This window comes from Ambystoma mexicanum, chromosome 5p (genome assembly GCF_040938575.1).
Source record: "Ambystoma mexicanum isolate Mex_15411 chromosome 5p, UKY_AmexF1_1, whole genome shotgun sequence".
NCBI lineage: Eukaryota > Metazoa > Chordata > Amphibia > Caudata > Ambystomatidae > Ambystoma > Ambystoma mexicanum.
Window position 1 is genome coordinate 1091190551 of NC_090930.1, and position 21358 is coordinate 1091211908.

The following is a 21358-nucleotide window of genomic DNA, read 5'->3' on the forward strand; positions in this document are numbered from 1 at the left end:
GGCCTGCCTGCAGAAAGTCATTTGTCTCTATAAACCTGCCCCCAAAATGCAGATCCCGGCCATAAAGAGTACCACCTCCGTACTCTTTGAACGTGCCTGAATAATTGATAGCGACCCTCGACTGTGTAATGCTTGCTCACGCCTCAATATGTGATAGCACATTCCCTTCTAAACCTGCGCATTTAAGAATGGGTTGCTCATGAACCACTTTCTTGAATATGGAGTGTTAAGAGAATTGTAGTAAATGACAGCATATTGTTTTGCTGCACAAGACATGTATAATGGTGTATTGCCACCAAGATCCATATCTATGAGTATGAAATGTAATAGAATAGTATGATGTATATATTAGAAATGCGATAGAACTAGATTATAATAGTAGAATGTACAGGCAAATATAAAACTGCACATGTAAGCACAAGCTACCTCATTTTAGTTTAAAGTAACCACATGCCTCAAAGTGTTTAATAATAACCAAGTATTCACATGCCATGGATGGTATAATCTCACTGTACTGAATGTGTGTCAAAGCCTATAAGTAAAGAATCCTGTTTCTTCGTGCAACATGGGGCTGCATCTTATATGGGCCCAATTCCCCTCTCCTCAGCCCACCATGCCAAGATGACCCAAATGGGCTATACAATGATGTTTGGATAAACTGACCCTTATCTCGTAGTAAAACCCATTACCACTATGATATATGCAGCTCATGACCTTGTGTCCGTTTGTGATGAACACTCCATTCCTGTGTCCCCATTTGATGTGCCAGATGATCATTCCAAGTGAATCTGTTATTCTAACCTATGGACCTCTGAGTAAATATGTCTGAGAGCACAATAACTTATTGTTGACCCGATCACTAATAATATCTAACACCAGACGCGTCAAAGTACCCTTAACCTCTAACCTGGAATAAATAATCTAAACTATACATTTTACTCTCTTTTGATGCTAGATTAATGGTTTTGTAGATTTGCAGAACATGATTTTTTGTAGTTGATAGATGAATGAGTATGTGTGGCCACAAGGGCAAATGATAGAAATTGTTAGAAAACTCGACATGTATCACTTTGAGAACTGTCTGGACCTGCATACCAGCCCGATGAGCCCAGCTGACCGATTGACCCAAGAAGTGTCATCACAGCATCACATGAGCCTCCGCCACTCACCGAGCCATGAACCTATGGAGGCCATAGGCGCCAGTCCTTAGCAACCAATCCCCATTTTTGATGTGCCCCCTAGGGCTCCGCATCACTGATGACGAAATTATGCTTTAAAAACTGAATGTAACATGTTTTCTGCAGAGCACTCTCTGAGTTAGCAAAGTTGCGTTTGCTTACCCTATTTTAGATAAACGATTTTTGATATCACAAACACTTGGTTTTGGTCTTATTCCCTTCGGGGATGTGTCCTATTTGACTCTTATTGGGAGTGTTTAAGTGCAAATTGGGGACCTCTCACTTTCAATAGTTATCGCGTTGTGCGGTCTGTCTTGCTCGTACTGTGCTTTCTTGCTCCACCTTTCATTCCTGTGGGGAAAAGGGCATCAGGTGTGTGTGATTTATTTCAATTTCCTGACTTTGCGTATCCCTTGTATCAGGACATGTCAGGTAAACAGTTTTATTAGAAGTGGATTGTCTTTCATGAGGTAAAACAGTGTTATAGGGAATTACAACCCTCATGTCAGGAGGGTTGATGACTTTGGAAGGGGGTGATTGCTAGGGTTTGTGAAGTGAATGGGAATGATCAGGACTTTTCTCATAAAATAAACAATGGGGATTGTGGGAACGGTGGTATTTTATCTGAGCGGGTTGGAAATGCAGAAAAGAATAATCAGAGGGATGGGAAGAAAAATGACTGGGAGTATTCGGGTAGGATATAGGAAAACAGGGATTCTGAGAAAGGCTGTATCAGGGTTTGGGCTCCTAGTTGGTTTACCAGAGGTGTAGGGGTGATTGGATTTTGTTAAGGGAGGTTCTTTAGGTAGAAGGGAGGTAGAGGTGGAAAAACCAAGGAAAACATCAGGGACTTCGTCCCCCTCACCTTCCTCATTTGTATAATGCAGCACCTCACCTTGGATATTCCCCCTAGCATAACCCTGGTCCCCATCACCAAGGTGATCCGCCTCCACTGGTCCACCCCCAGGAACTGGTTCCAACAGCGATGGCCTTATCCTAGCCACCTGGATAAGGGATTCCTGGGCTCTATCTGGAAGAATACACTCAGGTTTCTCACAACACGCACACACACAGTACCACATTCCACGCTCTAAAAACTATTTATTAACACTGGCCCACCTCTGGCCTCCGCCTATCATACAATAAATCGCAATACACTAAAACAACAAACTAAAATAACAAGCCAAAGTAACAACCACTACTTCCTCTGAGTATGGTAATTATATGGAGCTCCTAATGTTTTCCTTTATCTCCTTGTCACAAAATGCATGGCGTCATCATCTTCACTCAATCGGCAAGGATCCCTGTACTCCTGTTTTTCCTCTTGCCATACTGAAAAATAATAGTAATAATAAAATCAATCTCGCCACGTGACAACAGACTAGTCCTCCACTCAAACACAACACTCCCTCAACCATACCCCTTGTGGTTATCCCTCGCAAGAGGTGTATTCACATCTGTGTGTTCACCCAAGCTCTTCCATCATGGGGCCCCAATAACGGCCTGCACTCTCCCAGGAGCCGCAACCCGCTCCAAAGAGCAGACAGGAATTCTGTGAAAATGGCTCCTGCACACCGCTGCAGCTTGCGCAATTCCGACTGTTTGCTGTAGGTGGCGCAGCCCCTTCAGAGAAGCACTCTGGAAGCCTTTGTCGTTGCAGGGGGTCACTGGGATCACATCGGGGTCACCAAATGTAGCAATGTCCCCCAGACGCTCACACCAGAGAAAATACAACCAGCTAGGGGAAAAGGCCGAATACACCTCTTGCAAGGATAACAAGGTTGATTTCCACAAAAATATATGCACCAACAAAGAACTCTGCTGATACAGAATGTTCTACCAGAATCTGCATGATCAGAACCTTATGAGGATACAGGTTTTCATCGGTGATGTCATTACATACAGTAAAATCCTGTGTGGCTGGTTGGTAAGACCCTATACCTGGCTGGCCTGGTCCATAGGGGATGCCAGGCCATTGGTCCCAGCCCCGTCCATCCATCTTACTTCACGTGGGCGATGCTACATCCGTCATCAGGGCGAAGCTGAGTAATTGGCACATATGTGCAAACTAAACAATACATCTTTATCTCTGTAACGAAGTACCTGGTATGAGCAGACGTTCCCAGGGAAAGCTGAGGTCACACTAACTCACACACTTCACTCGCTCCCAGGCAGGGCAGCACTTTTCCAAGGTCTCCCACCCTTACTTTGGGCTATAAATTCATCACTCCCTGCACCTTGCAGCACAAATTGAGTGCCCCAAAAGTGAAGGCAGGTGAACCTTGCTTTCTGATCTTCCTTGATTGATGTGGGGTCTAACAGTTTTATGGTCAGTGGTCTGGGGTTGGCTGGTACCTTGAAATTCAGGGGTCTTTAGGCTAGGACATTTGGGTGTTTTGTAGAGACGCACAGCCCTCTTTCCGTGGCCTTGCAGGGCACATTCTACCCACGGTGCGAAGTTTGGCAACAATTTAGGACAATTAAGGGTTTTATGGGGCTGTACAGCTCTGGCCTTTCTCACTGGTGTGTGGGATACAACCGACTCCGTTGCTCATGTTCGCGGCCTAGGCCTGGTGTGCTGACTGCCATGCTATGCTTAAACTTTGTGCTAGAATATGACTACTAATATCTAGGATGGCTGCTATTCTCGCATGTGTTGTGCTACAAAGCATGCAATAATGTAATCATACAGATGCCTTAAGGGCACTTCCCTCCCCCGTGGTCTCTTACAGTGCCTGTCGCAGCCCTTGCCTCATCCTAAAGTGCCTGGAGGTGCAGGAAGAGCATTCCCCTTCCCAACATTGGACTGCATCAGTGTATGGTGGGTTTAAGATAATGAACAACTAATGGGTGTTCAGCTTGAGCAGCAGATCTGTACTGCCTAATCTGAGATTTCCATCTCCCAGGTGTCTCCTGAGGAAAAGAACCTTGATATCTTGAAAAAGAAAGTGTTTATATGAAAATCTAACTGATCCGGGAACTGGTCCAAGAGGGGCAGGAAAAAAAGTCATAAGCCCAGAGGACTTTCAACTTCAAAAGACCATATCACCATCAGGCCTCTGGGTTGTACATATATACTTCAAGCCCTGAACTAACAGCTAAATAACCAAATGCACCAGATTCTCTGCAATTGACTGTCATTTTCTATACAACAAAAACAGCATTCAATTAATATTTCTGGTGTTATCTTCCAAATGGAATGGTGCAGCAAAATAATTATTTTTATAAGCGTTCAACTTCAGATGCTCTAGTTGGTGATGAAAAAACGATTTCTAGTGTGAGTTTCTAATTATGCAAAATCGGTAAATTTGTATTTTGTCACAAAGAAATGGTGCATACCAGTGAATCACATATTGTAGTGTCCACAGTGACAAGCTTGTTACTTTGAAATGGAAAATAATGTGGGCATGAAAGTATAAGTAAGCTATTACCCAAAATCTGTAACTCGGTAACCATTTGCAATATTTTGATGACAATTGCGTTGCTAGTTTTGCACCAGAGAAATCTGGTGAGCTGAATAGTAAAGGGGTCACATGGGTGGAAATTACTAATTCAGAATGTTACAATATTTAATGCAAGAAATCCCTGAGATGACATCACATTAAATGGGAGGGAAACTTGGTGTAAAACGTACTCCCATCAGATGCCCTCTTCATCAATATGCCCAATTACTGCGGAGGGGTATGTCCACTGCAATGTCACTTTTGGAACACCATCCAATCACATACTAGGACCAATTAGATTGGGGAAAGTATACACATCAAAAAAATCTGGGGTTACTGTTCTATATAAGATTCAACACTGACTCACACAGACACACTGACAGACTCACTCGCTCACTCATTGACTAATGGAGAGAAAGAATTGATAACAACAGGAAGGAGAAGGAATAGACTGCTCACCTTCTGGACCAATTTTGGATTATTACCAGCACCGTGAAAGTGAGGTCTAGTAGGAGTTCAGGTCCCAGGCCTTCTTCAGTTGAAGGAATAGCAGACAGGCTGTGAAGGAGAGCTGATCCCATCTTGCTGACTGATGGCCACCTGGCTGCTCAAAAACTGGGAGGCAAACCCACATGAATGATTAAAATAAATGCACCTGAAAAAGTGGGATCAATATGTAAAACAAAAAAGAGAACAGGTCTAGTGGATATAAAAACATAATGAAAGATCTATATTTTTAAAAGTTCAAATTTGCTTGTTGGTTTGTGGCTTGGTGAAAGAGTTGTTCCTTTTACAATTCCACACTGTTTTACCAATCTGCAATACATTTTGCATAGTTGCCTGTTAGGACCCTCCAGACATTATTGGGTACATGACATTTGGACACCCCACCTCTTTCCCTGATTTTCAGCAAAAGTAAACATTTGCTTGTGGGTTTGTGGTTTGGTCAAGCGTTGTGTCTTATACAATTCAACACTGTTTCACCAATCTGTACCACATTTTGCATAGTTACCGGTTTTGACCTTCTAGACATTACTGGCTACATGACATCCGGACACCCGACGCCTATCCCTGGATTTCAGCAAAAGTCAGAATTTGTGGGTTTGGGACTTGGCGAATCGTTGTTCCTTATACAATACCACTCTGTTTCACCAATCTGCACCAGATTTTGCATAGTTACCTGTTAGGATCCCCCGGACATGATTAGCTAATGACATTTGCACACCCCACACTTTTCCCTTGATTTCAGCACCTTCACACATGAGATGGTTGCCTGAAATCGCTGAAACATCAATGTGGTCGAAGAAGGACCGGTCTGGACATGAGGAACGAAACCTGAGCTCCCAAAACATGTTTCAAGACCCTAGGATATACAGTTTCTGAGATATTTGCAGCGCAACGCAGCACAATGAACTGGACCATGCCAGGGTGAGGCGACAGGTGGGGAGGAGCGCCAAAATTCCCAGTATACAGCAGCACACCAACACCCATTCTCATTGCAGTTTATTCCAGCGTGCAAAGTACATTAAGCGATAAGCGAATCGGAGCAGCGACCTACAGGACCATTGATTTTCAGCAATTGATGAGAGTCTTGTCAAGTCTGTCTGTCTACTTTTTGCTATTACTTAATAAACACAAATTTGCAAATATTTAGAAACAAATGTAAAACATTTAATGTGGAATTTACACAAATTATTAATTGTATTTTTTATGATACCCACCTGTCGCATGGGGGGGAACTGGACCAGTCCTTAAGAGGGCCGCCACATGTCTGTGATACAGCCAAAAACAAATTCATATGTCAGTATAATATAAAGGGTAAACAATCCTGAGTGGAGTGATGCTTTAAAGGGAATTAGATTAAATCCTGGCCACTGTTATTTCTCAGTACCGAGTGATGGGAATATATAAATTGATTGTGCATGTCGAGAAGTTAGGGAACATTTCAGAAGTGTATGTGCTACTGGATAACAATATATTTTATAGACTAGGTCCCATGGCCTGTCTACAGTGAGATCCCTTCACTCTTTCACTTTGTGAAGACGTCTAGTGTGGAAGAATTCTCGGGGAGTTAAATGAACATCTCACTGTATGCATAACTAAAAGAAGAATATAACAGAAGTAATTCCTGGGTATACCATCAAGCAGAATATTTTTGTTAAAGCTAAGTTGTTCCAGATAAAAGGGAGAGGGTGATTATTCGATACCCATGCTCTCGCTGTTTAAAATGCTTATTGAAAGTAAGAGAAGTATGCTTTTATCCAGTAATTAAAAAGAAATATGTTTATTAAAGGTTGATTGTATTAATCATATAATTTAAAACATGTTTTAAAAAGAAACATCACTGAAGACAATATAGCCTATGCACATGCTGAACATACATTTTTCCTTTCTACAAGCCATTTACATACAGGAAAGTCTTGTAGTCTGTTAAAATTGAATTCTTAGAATGCTGCTGAAATTGTGACATGTCTATTGAATAAGGGGCGGTGGTATCTATTTTGAATAAGTAGCAATAATTGGATAGGCAGGGATACTTTCAACTAATCTGTTGTTTTTGACAAGTGAAAGATTCCTCCTGGACTCTCATGCATTCAATATATGGTGCATGCACGCTCAGCTTGAATTGAAAGTATCGATACCTATGGTGATTGGTGTGTTAAAATAGTCTCTGTTTCTATAGCTTTGAAAACTGAGACGTGTAGCATGTTGATCATTTTTCATCATTGGTATTAGAATTTCCTGCATTTATAACTTGTTGGTCTGTAAATTGATTCAATTATTTCGATTTGGCTAATAAATATACCTTCTGTGTAACCCTGCATGTTTCTTGTCCCGAAAGGGGAGGTAAGCTGTAAGGAATCAATGTTATTAAATTGGGGGTCCCAGATTCATAAAAATAATTTAATTGAAATGATAGGTAATTTATAACACGCTTAATACCCAGAAGTTTCTAAGCACGGACCCAGGGATCGAACCTGTGTTGCTCCGTGTCGTCTTGCTTCCAAGGCGAGCACATTGCCCCGGAGCTATCCTCCCGCGGATAAAATGTGCTCCCATTAAATAAAGGAAAACTGTGGGCGCCTGGTTTTGGGCGGGCAGAGAGTTCCCCTGAATTAAATTTCACCCGATTAGAACATCCTACAAAACATACCCAGTTTCCTATTAATTTTGAGGCTACATTCTGTCAGCCGATATGTACTGTGCGGCATCGATCTGCAAATAGCTATATTTAATTTTCTGCAAATAGCTATATTTAATTTAATTGTACTTCGCAGAACAATTCATTTTTTGCCAAAAAAAATATATTTTTATGAACATTTTTCTAAAAGAACATCTTTAGCCCTCCCAAACCCACTATTCCCACTCCCACTATCCCTCATCCTCTACCACCTCCCACCCACTCCCATGCAGAGGCAGCCTACTTTTTCACTAGTTCAATTTGGCAACACAAATTCGTGATTACTTAATGTTCAATAACCTTATATTATGTGGACACCATTGTAGAACAAAGTCCCCATTGAGAAAGTCTAAAACAAATGCCCATTCTTTTCTAAACTTCTCCTGTTCACTTTGAAGATATGTCATCCATTTCAAAGCAATAAATCCCCACAGTTTGAGTAACCATTCTCTTACCCCTGGTGCCTTTTCCTGTTTCCAGGCACTTGTGATGACCAACCATGCAGCTATTAACATAAATACTTTACTTTGAATTTTGGAGGGGAGAACATTTTCAGGGATAAATAAACCACACATCAATTCCTTGGGTGACCACCCTACTACCGGGGAAACCAATGTGTTGATCTGATCTGCTACCTCTTCCCAAAACCTCTTAAATTTTTGACAATTCCACCAAATATGCCACCAATCACCCTTCCCTCGCCAACATCCCTCCATGGAAGTCGGGAACATTTTGTGTAGTTTTTCAGGGGTATAATGCCATTGATACATGATCCTATACGAGGCTTCCCTTATCTGAATGGACCTTATTAATTTGGGGATATATTTCCATTAATGTTCCCAATAGTTTCTCAGTAAGTCTATCCCCAAAGAGTTTTCCCCCATCTATGCATGTACCCAACCTGTCCCTTTCCTTCTTGTATCAGTATTGTATAGAGTTTTGATACCATTTGTTTATTCCCTGAATGTGTAGTAACACAATTTTCAAATGTAGTGAGCTCTCTTCCCGCTGCTTCTCTCCCACTAGATCTGGCTAACCAATGTCTCAATTGATAATACTCCAGCCTATCTGTTTCCGAGAGACCCAGTAGCTGTTTGCACTCCTCAAACAAACAAATATTTCCTCTTTGCATCATATTGTGCATCTCAATGCAGCCTGCTGCCACCATTGTTTAAATGCACCCTGTATCATCCCAGGCTGAAATTGTGGGTTCACAAATAATAGGGTAAATGGTGATGGGTGTGTAGACAAAGCTCCTTTATCTAATAGACGGTCCCATATATAATAAACCACTGCTAGTATCTGGCTGGTCTGTGTATGTATAGGCCTATCTTGTCTATTGAGCCACAATTTCCGATCCAGCAAGACCCTGCCACTGCCCGATCCATTTTTACCCACGTCTTCTTAGTGTCCCCGGTAAACCATTCCTAGAGTACCCGTAATTATGCAGCCTCATAGTATTTTTCAAAATTCCATAGGCCTGCACCCCCATTTTCTCTGAATACCATCAAAGTCTATGGGTTTTATTTCGCCATACAAATCTCCTAACCACTTTATTCAACACCCTAAAGTAGGACATAGGAACCTTAACTGGAAGAGCTTGAAATGTATGAAGTAGCCCCGGGAGGGTAACCATTTTAATGGTAGCAATCCTACCTAACCATAATGGTTCCAAGTATATAGCCTATAAAAGAGGTGAAAGCGGACACCCCTGTCAGGTGCCCCTCGCCACCTCTATTGTATGAAAAACTTGATTATTAATTGCCAACCGCAATGTGGGTGCTTGATAATTAGCCTGCACCATCCGAATAAACTTGGCCCCCATTCCCATTTGTTCCATTGTAGAAAATAAAAGGGCCATTCTACATGATCAAACACCTTTTCGCCATCTAAAGACAATAACACTGCAGGAATTTGTTTTTATATTAACTTTTTCAATCAAATGGCCATAGATAAGACTCTCCTAATGTTATCCGAAGTCTGTCTACCCAGTATAAACCCTACTGATCCGCATGTATAAAATCAGGAAGAAGCTGCGCTAATCTTGCTGCCAGAAAGTTGGTATACAGGTTTGCGTCAATATTTAATAGGGCTATGGGTCTGTATGACCCGCATTGCGTCAAGTCTTTTCCAGGCTTTTCGAAAACTGCCACCTTCGCCTCCGACATAGTTAGTGTTATGGCGCTGTTAACCCCTTTCGTATTAGACAATTCCCTTAATATCGGGACCAACTGCCTCACATATTTCTTGTAAAACATTGCTGGAAAGCCATCTGGGCCTGGTGCTTTATTTAGTGATAACGCTCTTATCGCCTCGGTAACCTCCTTCTCACTATTGACCCTTTCCAGATTCTTCCGTTCCTCCATTGTTCTTTTATGGAAAATATATATTTCCTTCAAGTAGCGTTTTATCCCCGATAGTCAGGGTGGCTAGACGCATATAATATTTCATAAAATTGTGCAAAGGTTTCGGTTATTTCCTCTGTACCAGTAGCTAATGACCCATCATGCTGTGATATTCACTGAACCCTGAACCATCTTTGCTGCTTCTAGGCCCTTAAACTGATGGGCCAATAATTTATCTAGTAATAAGCAAAGATCTCTCTGCTCTCCGAGTTCGCTATATATTCAGCTGACTGTTCAACCTTATTCATTTACTGGATAAGGCCTTCGTTCTATGGTTAGCTATACCCATTTGGGTATCCCACACTTGGGTCTCCAGATCCATTTCTATCTTAGCCCCCTGTTTCTCCCGCAGAACTTTAAGTTCTATAAGTTCATCTTGCATCACGGCTTTAAATGCATCCCACGTTCCCTCTGTCATGACTGACTGGTTACGATTTATAGAGAAGAACAAGTTACTTACCAACTGCAACATTATTTCGACTGGATGTTCCTCCCACGTATTCCTCATCTTAGATATTGTCTGCCAGCCTTGCTGCTTCTTTGGAAAATTTTCACCAGAGGGCGCTGTGCTCGAGGCCGCGGAGTCGTAGTCTGTCGAGGGCCGCCGTTGAGTGTCGACGTCATCCATCGTATAAAGGGCTTGAGCCACGCCCGTTGGTCTCAGTTCTGTTTTTTCGGTGTTAATGGTCGCATCAGTTGTATCAAGCACCAAAGGATGTCAGGCTCTTAAGGAAGCAAGTGCAAAGAGCGTAAAAACTGTACAGAGGGGTAGGTTAGGAGGCTCGATGAAGAATACGTGGGAGGAACATCCTGTCGAAAGTACGTTAAAGTTGGTAAGTAACTTGTTCTTCGGTGTATTGTGTCCTCCCACGTATTCCTCATCTTAGATAGACTCCCACAGCAGTTTTAATTTGGAGGAGGGAGTACCATAGTTTTTAATTATGTACTAAATGAAGGACGGCTTTTGCAAAAAGGCCTCCTTGGTAAGAAGTGGCGTCTAAAGAGTAATGTTTTACAAAGGTGTGCATGGATGACCAGGTGGCTGCCGCACAAATGTCCTGCACCGGAACACGCCCCTGAAGAGCTGTAGAAGTTGCTATGCTTGAATGAGTCTTTAGTCCTTCTGGAGGCTCTTTCCCAGCCAATTTGTAACACTCAGATATTGCCAGAATTATCCATCTGGATAAAGTTTGTTTGGACACTCCAAAGCCAAATTTATGTCCAGTGTAACCGACAAACAACTAGTCAGTTTGTCTAAATCTCTCTAGTCCAGAGATATAGAAGCTGAGAGCCCTTTTAGGGGCCAGTCTGTGGAACCTCCGCTTTCCTCCTCTTTACTAGCGTGCGCAGGAGGGTAAAAGGAAGGTAAAGTGATCTTTTGTGAAAGATGGAAATCTGAAACTATTTTAGGAAAGAAAAAATGTTTATGACCTTATCCTTGTGGAAAATGGTGTGAGGAGGCTTGCAAGAGAGTGCCTGCAACTCACTCACCCTGCAGGCTGATGTTAAAGCCACTAGTAAAACAGTTTTAAAAGTTAGGAGCCGTAAAGGACAAGAATGCAGAGGCTCAAAGGGGGCACACATAACAAATTTTAAAACTAAATTTAAGTCCCATATAGGAACTTGAAAGGGTGTTGGAGGGAACACATTTGTTAGCCCTTTAAGAAATTGAACAACTAAAGGCATTTTAAAATAAGAAACGTCTTCGGAGGAGCACTTGAAGATAGATAGCGCTGCTAAATATCCTTGAATAGTGCCAACTTGGAGCCCCAAGTTGGCCAGATGTAAAAGAAAAGAAAGCACCATGGGAGTGCTACATTGAAAAGGATCCATATCCTTATCCCTGCACCAGTTACTGAATTTCTTCCAACAACATCGGTACAAGGATTTTGTTGCTGGCCTTCTGGCAGAAGCAAAGCTCCATAACGTCGTCCGGAAGGTCCCAATCATTATACCTCAGCCTATCAGAAGCCATGCGTGAAGGCTACGAGCTTTGACCTCTGGATGGAGGACTTGACCTTCCTTTTGCGAGAGGAGATCCTCTCTTTGTGGAAGACGAAATGGAGGGCAGATGGACATGTCCAGAAGGTCTGGGTACCACGTTCTCCTGGCCCAATCCGGGGCAATTAGGATCATGGTCTTCCTGAATTTTCTCAACCTCCTGATTACTTGAGGAATCACAGGGACTGGAGGGAACGCATATAGGAGTGGAAATAGCCAGTCCACTATGAAAGCATCCCCTAGAGCTCCTCTTGGGGGAAATTCCCTTGAGCAGTACTGTTCGCACTTCCGATTAGTTTCGGTCACGAACAGATCCACTTGAGGGCTTCCCCAAAGGGTGAAGATCTCTAGAAGGACTTCCCGAGCTAGTTCCCACTTGTGGGAGACTGTGCTCTGCCTGCTCAGAGCATCTGCCGCTGTGTTCTTCTCTCCGGCTAGGTGAACTGCCGATAGAGCGATTACTTCTTGCATTGCCCAAAACCAGAGCTGCATTGCCTCTCTGCATAGTGAGAGTGATCCTACGCCTCCTCTTTTGTTGAGGCAGTACATAGCCACTGTGTTGTCCGTCATTATCAGGACATTCTTTCCCCGTACAGAGGGCAGAAGGCCTTCAGCGCTAGTATGATTGCCCTCAGCTCCAAAAGGTTGATGTGTAGTTTGGACTCCGATGGAGACCAACGACCGCTGATTGTCAGATCGTTGGTACGGGCTCCCCACCCTGTGAGTGAGGCGTCCGTCACTACTGTTATCTCCGGCCATGGTTGCCAAAAATGTTCTCCTTTGAGGATATTTTCCTTGCAAGCCCACCATAGAAGATCTTGGGCCACTCTGGCCGGGACCTGAAGAAGATCTCACATCTCTCCTGAAAATTGGGACCATTGTGTCCTGAGGGCCCATTGAAGGGATTGTATCCTCAACTTGGCCTCTGGCCCCAGAAATATGCAGGATGCCATGAGGCCTAGCAACCTTAGAAAATCGAAATCCGGCAGATGTTGGGCATTTTGATACCTTGTTACCACCTGCAGAATGTGGTGAGCTCTCCCCTCGGGAGGCGAGGCTTTCCCTGAGGTTGTATCCAGGACAGCTCCGATGAATTGGAATCTTTCGCTTGGAATCATATGTAACTTCTTGTAATTGAGGGAGAAGCCCAGCTTGTGAAGGAAGTGACAGGTCATGGTTAGATGTTCCTGGGCTCGTTCAGGTGAACTTGCCCTGTTTAGCCAATCATCCAGGTAAGAATAGATGTAAACCCCCCCTCTCCTGAGACTCGCTGCCACTACCGCCATCAGCTTGGTGAAAACCCCTGGGGCGGAGGTCAGCCCAAATGGCAGGATTTTTATTATTTTATAACACTCCAAACATTACAAACAATTAGGACTTCCGTGTTTAAGTTTCACAATGTTACATTACAGAATGCACTCTTCTGTCCTCCACCCTCCCACCCCTTTAACTCGAGCCCCTGTGTCAATGTTATCAGCCTGTTCATCTTCATGCGTGTCAACTGCCAATATCTCTTCCGTGTCATCATCACTATGTTCGGCCGGGGAGGGGCCCGCCATTGAGGCCACAAATTGTCTTCATGCTATTAGGGGTCCCACCTCCTCCCCCCCCTGCTGACCGCTTCGTACCAGGCAGCCGTTTCTGCCTCTGCCCACTTCATAAGGTCAGCCCACCACAAATCTATTCCAGATCTATGGGCTGCTTTCCAGCACATTGCAATTCTCCGTTTGGCCAGGATGTAGGCCAGGCCCTTCATCTTACTAATGTGCCTCAGGTTACGTGGTCTGGGAAAGTCCCCAATCATACATGCCAAAGCTGACTCCACCTCCAGCGTAATCCCTTTTCCTGCCAAGCGTACCTTCAGTTCTGTCCAAAACCTTTCCACCTCCGGGCAAGCCCAAAACATGTGTAGCATCCCAGCTTCCTCCTCCCCACACCTAGGGCATTTCTGTGTCAACGGGCCACCAAATCTGGCAATTTTACTGGGGGTCAAATATGCTCTATGAGTGACATATAATTGAATCTGCTGGAGCCTCGCGTTTCGGGACACCTTCTTATGATACCTTTGGGCTCTATCCCATTGCCCATCCGACATGGGTTCACCCACCTCTTCTTCCCGATCTCGCCTCATTTAGAGCAATTCCTTCCCCACTCTGGTCCCCAGTAGCTCATATAAGCAGGATATTTTATGCCCACCCTCCGAGATGTCATACATCGTCTCGATGGTAGCATAAGGTTGTTCCGCAAGCACTGCCGCAGGCCATCTTTCTCGCACTTGTTTAATGATTCTAGAATAGGTGATATATTGGCCCTTATGCACCCTGATGTCTTCTATTAGCCTCTGAAAGTCCAATGCCGCCCCCTCCTGCCATATATCTCCAAGGGTAGCCAGGCCCATCGGTTCCCAGTATCTGCAGACCCCTTTCATCATTTGGGAGTCCTCTCCCCCATAGCGCCACTAGCGGCACCTGCATGGAGAACGGAGCTGGGTATCCCACCGTCTGCCATGCTTTATGCCACACCTCCCATCCAAGCACCAGCAGCCTCGCCATTCCTAGTACCTTTGTTTTAGGTAACCACACTGTCTCTCTGAGGAAGTAGGGAGCAGGATCCTTACATAACAGCCTGGTTTCAGCAGTTTCTTCTTCAGACAGCCACCTGGCCACATATTGCAGATGTCCCGCCAAGTAATATAACTCAAAATTCGACAGGTTTATACAGCCCCTATCACACGAGTTTTGTAATTTCCAGAGGGCCACCTGTTCCTGGAGTTATACCATATAAAACCCCTGCACAGGCTGTGGAGCCTGCCAAAGAAGCGCTTTGGGATCACATACGGGATGTTTACAAAAAAGTGTAACAGTCTGGGCAGGACTACCATCTTAATCAGAGCTGCTCTCCCCATCATGGCCAGGGGTAGTCTGGATCAGAATCCCATGCTGTTTTTAATGCCTGCAACTGCCTTTTCCGTGTTGTGTTTGTGTTCTTCTCCTATCGTATGGTATATGTCAATGCCCAGGTATCGGAACGTCTCGGTTTGCCAGGGTATTGGCAATACTGGTAGGCTCCTCGGTAGGGCATGTCTGTATCTTCCCAGGGGGAACATGCTGGATTTCTTGCGGTTCACTGCTATGCCCGAGAGTGTAGCGTATCGTTCCATCACCTCCAGGACATATTGTAGGTTCTCCTCTTGGAAGCGCAGATATAAAAGTATGTCATCGGCATACTATGATATGAGATGAGAGCCTCCCGTAGTGTGGATCCCTATCTCCCCATATATTGTTGTCTGAGGCATATTGCCAATGCCTCCAATGCTAGGATATATAGCATAGGCGACCAAGGACAGCCCTCTCTAATGCCCCTGCTGAGTTGCCATTTATCTGAGATTGTAGCGCCCATTTTGACCCTTGCGATTGGGGAGCTATATAACATTTTAACCCACCTTAGGTACCCCGGCTCCATTCCATATTCTCTCAGAGTCGCTAGCAAACAAGGCCATCTCACTGAGTCCAAGTCCTTGACCGCATCCAGTGAGACGATTGCCAATTCGCCAGGGTCCTTCTCTGTGTGGTCAATTATAAGGTGAAGTCTCCTATGATTATCAGTTATATTCCTACCAGGGACGTAGCCTGTTTGGTCGGGGTGTATCAGGCTGCCGATGACTCGCTTAAGCCTGTTTGCCAGCACTGCCGTCAGGATCTTGCTGTCCTGATTAAGCATTGATAGCGGTCTATATGACCCACAGTCTGTGCTTGGCCTGCTTGGTTTTAAGAGCGGGATGATCACCGCCTCCCGTAGGGACTCTGGCAGCCCACCACGCTCAAACGCCTCATTAAGCATGGCCAGCAGCGGGGGTAGCAGCTCTTGTTTGTATGTTTTGTAGAATTCGCTGGGGAGCCCGTCCGACCCCAGAGTTTTGCATGTGGGCAGGTGCTGGATAACTGTATCAAGTTCTTCTGATGTGATTGGGATGTCCAGGTCTGCTCGTTCCAGATCGTCTAGAGTGGGCAAGCCTATGTCTTCTAGTGTGTCCTGGATCACTTGGTCCCTTACTTCACCTGCGTCCTCATAAAGGCGTTTATAGTATCTAAGGAACTCTTCATTTACTCCCTTTTGGGTATCCCAGATCTGGCCTACGTCCCCCCTAATTTCCCTGATCACTGGTTATGATGTTGCGTTTTTATATAACCAGGCCAGCAATCTGCCCGGCTTGTCTCCCCCCGCATGCTGCCTTTCGACATACTTCTTATAGCTCAACTTGCATAATCTATCCCAGTGCTCACTGCTGGCTTGTTGTAGCAGTCTCATCCTTGCTCCATCCTCCCGAGAGGTGCCCCCCTTACGCATTATGTCTTCCAACTCCCTCTCCGTTTCTTGCAGCTCCCGTTCTATGAGCCCTATGGATTTTGATATGGCTACGCCCCGCACCACAACTTTGAATGCCTTCCATACGGTTCCCACAGATTGGACGCTTCCGGTATTAATATCGAAGTACTCAGTGATCACCTCCCTCAGGTCCTCCTGGAATTCCGAGTCCTGCAGGGCCTCAGCTCTGAGCTTCCACGTCGGGATTTCCGCTCTAGGGGGTTGGTGTTGCCACTCCAGGACTAAGGGGGAGTGGTCCGAAAGCACTCTGGCCTTATATTCTGCGCCCACCATTTCCCTTACTAACTCAGCAGCAGCAAACACATAATCCAGCCTTGTGTGCAGGTCATGTGGTGCCGCGTAGTGTGAGTACTGCCTGTCCGGCGGGTGCAGCTGCCTCCAGACGTCTACGAGTCCAAAATCTCTCAGCAGGGCCTGTAACACCTTTGCGGCCGGGGTGGGTTTGTCTAGTTTACCATCTGACCTGTCCACTTTAGGATTCAATGTACAGTTAAAGTCCCCTCCCCATAGGATCGTGCCACCCAATAGGGGGCTAATTTTGCTGTATAAAGTCCTAAAATAGGCCGCTGTATCTTGGTTAGGGGCGTATAAGTTTATAATGCTCACTTCCCGGTTTTCCAACATCCCCCACACTACTATCATTCTGCCTTCCGGGGCCCCCCATAGACTGAATCAGTTGAAATGGTACATGCGGTGCCACCCATATGATAACTCCCCTTGCGTAAGCTGAGTATGTAGCTCCCGTGATGCTCCCTTTCCGCTTTCCCTTGACCACCTCCAGGTCCTCCCTAGTAAGGTGGGTTTCCTATAGTAGTACTATGTCAATCCTCATCCTTCTTAGGTACATCATTACTTGGTTACGCTTCAGATAGCTATTAAGCCCCCTCACTTTCCAGGTGACCACTCTAAGGCTACCGAACGCCATTTATAAAGAATCCGACTTCCCCTCCCAGTTTCCCCTCCCGCCTGATATGACACAAAATTTGAACCACTGCACACAACCCCTTCCCTCCCCCCTCCCAAGCCCAACAAGTGCCCAGCTCCATCCCTGGACCTCAGGCCCCCCCTTGTTTGGTCCTGCCTCGGAATGCTGAGGCCAGGAACACGGCAGGGTGTCACCAGACTACCGGTGACCTAGCTAAACTTCTCGTTGTGGGGGTATGAGGACAGGCTCTGTAAGGCTCCTGCGCTATTATCAAGGTTTGTCGGTGCCAACGGATCATGCATACTTGTATGGCCCTAGCAACACCCGCCCAAACACTATGTCTTATACTATATTCAAGTGACATTGTCTTAGGCTGTGACACTCTGGGTGCCACAGACATCCGTTATTTATCTACTCCTTCTCCTGTCTGGATACCTGATTCTTGGGGGCAGCTCTGCATGTCCAGCCACCCCATAGCATCCTCCGGGGTTTCGAAAAACAATGTTCTGTTCTTATGGAACACCTTCAGTTTTGCAGGGTAGATCAGCATATACCTGTGGCCTGCTTCATGCAATCTTCGTTTCACAGTCCCAAAGTTCATGCGTCTCCGCTGCATCTGCAAGGTGTAATCCGGGTATGCGGTTATGTCTGCCGACCCCTTTTGTATTGTTCCGCCTTTCCGAAAGTGTTCAAGAATTCTTTCGCAATCCCGATTATTCAGGATCTTGGCGATCACCGGCCTAGGGGGGTTCCCAGGCAGCAGTCTCCTCATCAGGGCCCTATGCGCCCTTTCCACAGCAAACCCCTGGGACAACACTCCCCCGGTTATCTCCTGCAGCAGCATAGATTCAATGTACACTGTGGGGTTGGGTCCCTCAGCTCCTTCTGGCAATCCAACGATACGAATATTATTTCTTCGGGCGCGACCTTCTGCCTCCTCCGCCCTACTTTCCAGGTTCCCCACACGTTGCACTCGGACGTGAAGTTCCGATTTGTGGATTGCGCAGTTCGCTGTGTTCGGGGCCACCTCTTTTTCTAGGTTCCCCATGCGTTCCGCCAGTGATCTGACATCTTGCCGGAGACGATTCACCTCCTCCTGCACCGCCCCGACTTTAAGCTCTAGTGCCGCTTTCAATTCGGTCATGGCCAGTCCCAGTTTGGTCTCCGAGGCCACTTTCAGATCGGCAATTGCAGCAAGAATCTCCTGGTTCGTGCCCATAGTGGCTGTGCCCCCCACGGGGGTTTTGTCTTTGCTCCTGGCTCCTTCTGCACCCAGCGATGTTCTGGCGTATTCGTCGAGCATGGGTAGCTTGCCCTTTGTTCACAAAGGTTTATTGGTCATCGTGTTGTGGCAGAGAAGTGCGGGCAAGCCCCACCACTTTTGGCCCACGGCCTTAGTAAAGTTTAGGCTGCTATTAGTGTTAGGGCCCAGCCGGGCCGTGTCAGGGACGTCCTTAAGATGCTTGTTTTGCCCCTGGAGTGGGCTGTATACAGTGGCGCCCGCGACCTCACACCGCACCTCCATGCTCCGTGGGCCCCGTCGCCAACATCCCGACTTGGCAGGGTCTCATCCCATCTGCAAAGGTCCTCCTTTGCTGGCACACACCGGGCTCCACATGTCCCGCCAGGACATGGCGGGCTCGGTCTCCGCTGTGCCTCGCCTGCCACCTATCCCTGCAACGCAGCGGTCAGTTTATATGGTGCGTTGTTCACCGTCTGCCATTTTCTTCAGCCCCAAGACTCGGGCTGCCCAAATGTTCCAGCATCTGTTCCACGCCCGTCACGCCGTGGATCGGGCCCTCATTGGACTCCATTCGTGCCCCCGATGTTCATGCATCCATAGGTGTGTGGCAGGCACATGTGGCAAAGGTGAAGCATGTTCATATCCAAGGATCAATGTCGGATCTGCGGGAGCTGTCCAAGAACACATCCACTTACGCGGCCATGTAGCCACGCTCCCCCAGAACTCGAAACTTATAGTGAGATCCGCCAACTGCGAACATCTGTGCTTGAGAGGGATTGGCACATGAAAGTAAGCATCCTGTAGGTCCAATGATACCAGCCAGTCCTGAAGTTGAAGAGCCTGAAGTATCTGAGAAAGGGTCACCATCCTGAACTTCCTCCGTCCTTCTTGGGGATGAGAAAATAAGGGGAGTACCAATCCTTGTTCCTCTCCGCTACAGGTACATGTTCTATTGCACCTTTCTCTAGCAGGGTTGAAATCTCCTGCACAAGGAGCGGGTCTGGAATTTTGACAGAGCTGGCTCCCGGTGGATGATCTTGAGGTCTTTGATGAAAAGGAAGGCAGGAACCATGGGTCACTATCTCTAGCGCCCAGGCATCCGTCGTAATGCCCCGCCATTCGTTCAGATACAGATTGATCATGCCTTCTACCGGGGTTTTGTGGGTAAAGACCTCAGAGTGGCTTTGCAGCGGCTGCAGAAGCGGCTGAGGAGGAAGTAGCTGCTTCTGGGGCTGATCTAGCACCTTTTCCCTTTCCACCACAAGGGGGTCTTCTCTGTTGACCTCTTTGACTGGCCTGCCTCTTCCCTCTTCCAAAAGAGGAGTAGAAACGAAAAGGACGGTTTCTCCAGGAAGATGACCCTGCGTATGAATGTTGTTGGGGCTGTTTTATAGCAGAGCTGAGTGATTTAGCTGCTGCTTTCGAGGTTTGCAACTTCTCCAAACTCTCGTCCGCTTTGCTGCCGAACAGCCTCAAGCCATCAAACGGCATATTGAGTAACCTGGACTGTACATCAGATGCAAAACCAGATTTCCTCAGCCAAGCAAATCTGCGTAAAACTATGCTGGACGCCATGGATCTGCTCACACTATCAGCAGTGTCCAGTCCTAACTTGAGGCACTCCTCCATAGCCTCCTTTCCATCCCTTACTATCACCAGGAAACCATCTTGTTCCTCATCCTCTGGGATGTGTTCAGCCGCTGCGTTCAAACAGTCCCACAGGTGTATGTAAATCTAGCTAAAGTACAAGTTACATTAGTAGATTTAAGGGTCATACTGACTGAAGTAAAGACTTTCCTCGCCCAAGCATCAATCTTCTTGTAGTCCCTGTCAGGTGGCATGGAAGGATAAGCTGATTGCTTATTTGCAGTCGCAGCTTGAATCACCAAGCTCTCAGGTGAGGGATGCTTAGACAGATATTCTGGATCTGAAGATGAAGGTCTGTACTTTCTCGCACATTTTTTATTGAGAGCTGGTAAAGATTCTGGGTTTTCCCAATTTGCCATTAATCTTTTTTTGCAGAGCTTTGTGGAAAGGAAGGATCGGGTCCTTCTGTGGCCATTCATCAATAATATCTGTCATGTCATCCTGGTCGTAACTCGGGGACACTGTCTTGCACCCCATGAAGTCGCTGACCCTTCCCATGAGGTTCCTATACCCAGGTTTCTGCAGTGTCTGGTCTTTCAAATTCTACCTCAGGGGAGGTACCTAGGCCACTGGCCGATTGAAGGCAGTCATAAAGGTCAGCTATTTTGGTATTTTGGTTTATTAGTTCCTCAGGAACTTCTCTTGTCCCAAATGTAACACCATCTGATGTAGTATCCTCATCAGAGGAGTGTTCCTCAAAGATAGAGGACATGGATCTAAAGAATTCCTGACTGGGCTGAGGATGGAAGATTTTATCTGGTAAAGCTGGTGGCATTGATCTAGATTTACCCATAGGTGTCGCTGTGGGTATTGGTATTAAAGATTTCTTCGACAAAGGCATCGAAGGCGTTGATTGAATAGACGCTGGCTTTGGTATATTCGAGGGAAGTCTCAGAGTCATCGAGGAAGGCATTGATGTCGTCGAGGGAGGCTTCGACACTGTGGTCGA

The 21358-nt window shown here is 45.9% G+C and overlaps 2 long non-coding RNA genes across 2 annotated transcripts in view; one reads left to right on the forward strand and one right to left on the reverse strand.

Moving 5' to 3' along the window:
* The window catches only part of LOC138481431 (uncharacterized), a 308633-nt gene that overhangs the window by 153112 nt on the left and 134163 nt on the right, over nt 1-21358 (forward strand). The gene's annotated exons all lie outside the window — the stretch shown is intronic.
* The window catches only part of LOC138481429 (uncharacterized), a 31580-nt gene continuing 11947 nt past the window's right edge, over nt 1726-21358 (reverse strand). Inside the window, exons 2-3 of the long non-coding RNA XR_011274241.1 lie at nt 5081-5236; nt 1726-2510 (exon numbers count right to left, since the gene is read on the reverse strand). This is a non-coding gene — a long non-coding RNA (uncharacterized lncRNA). The remainder of the gene's footprint in view (nt 2511-5080; nt 5237-21358) is intronic.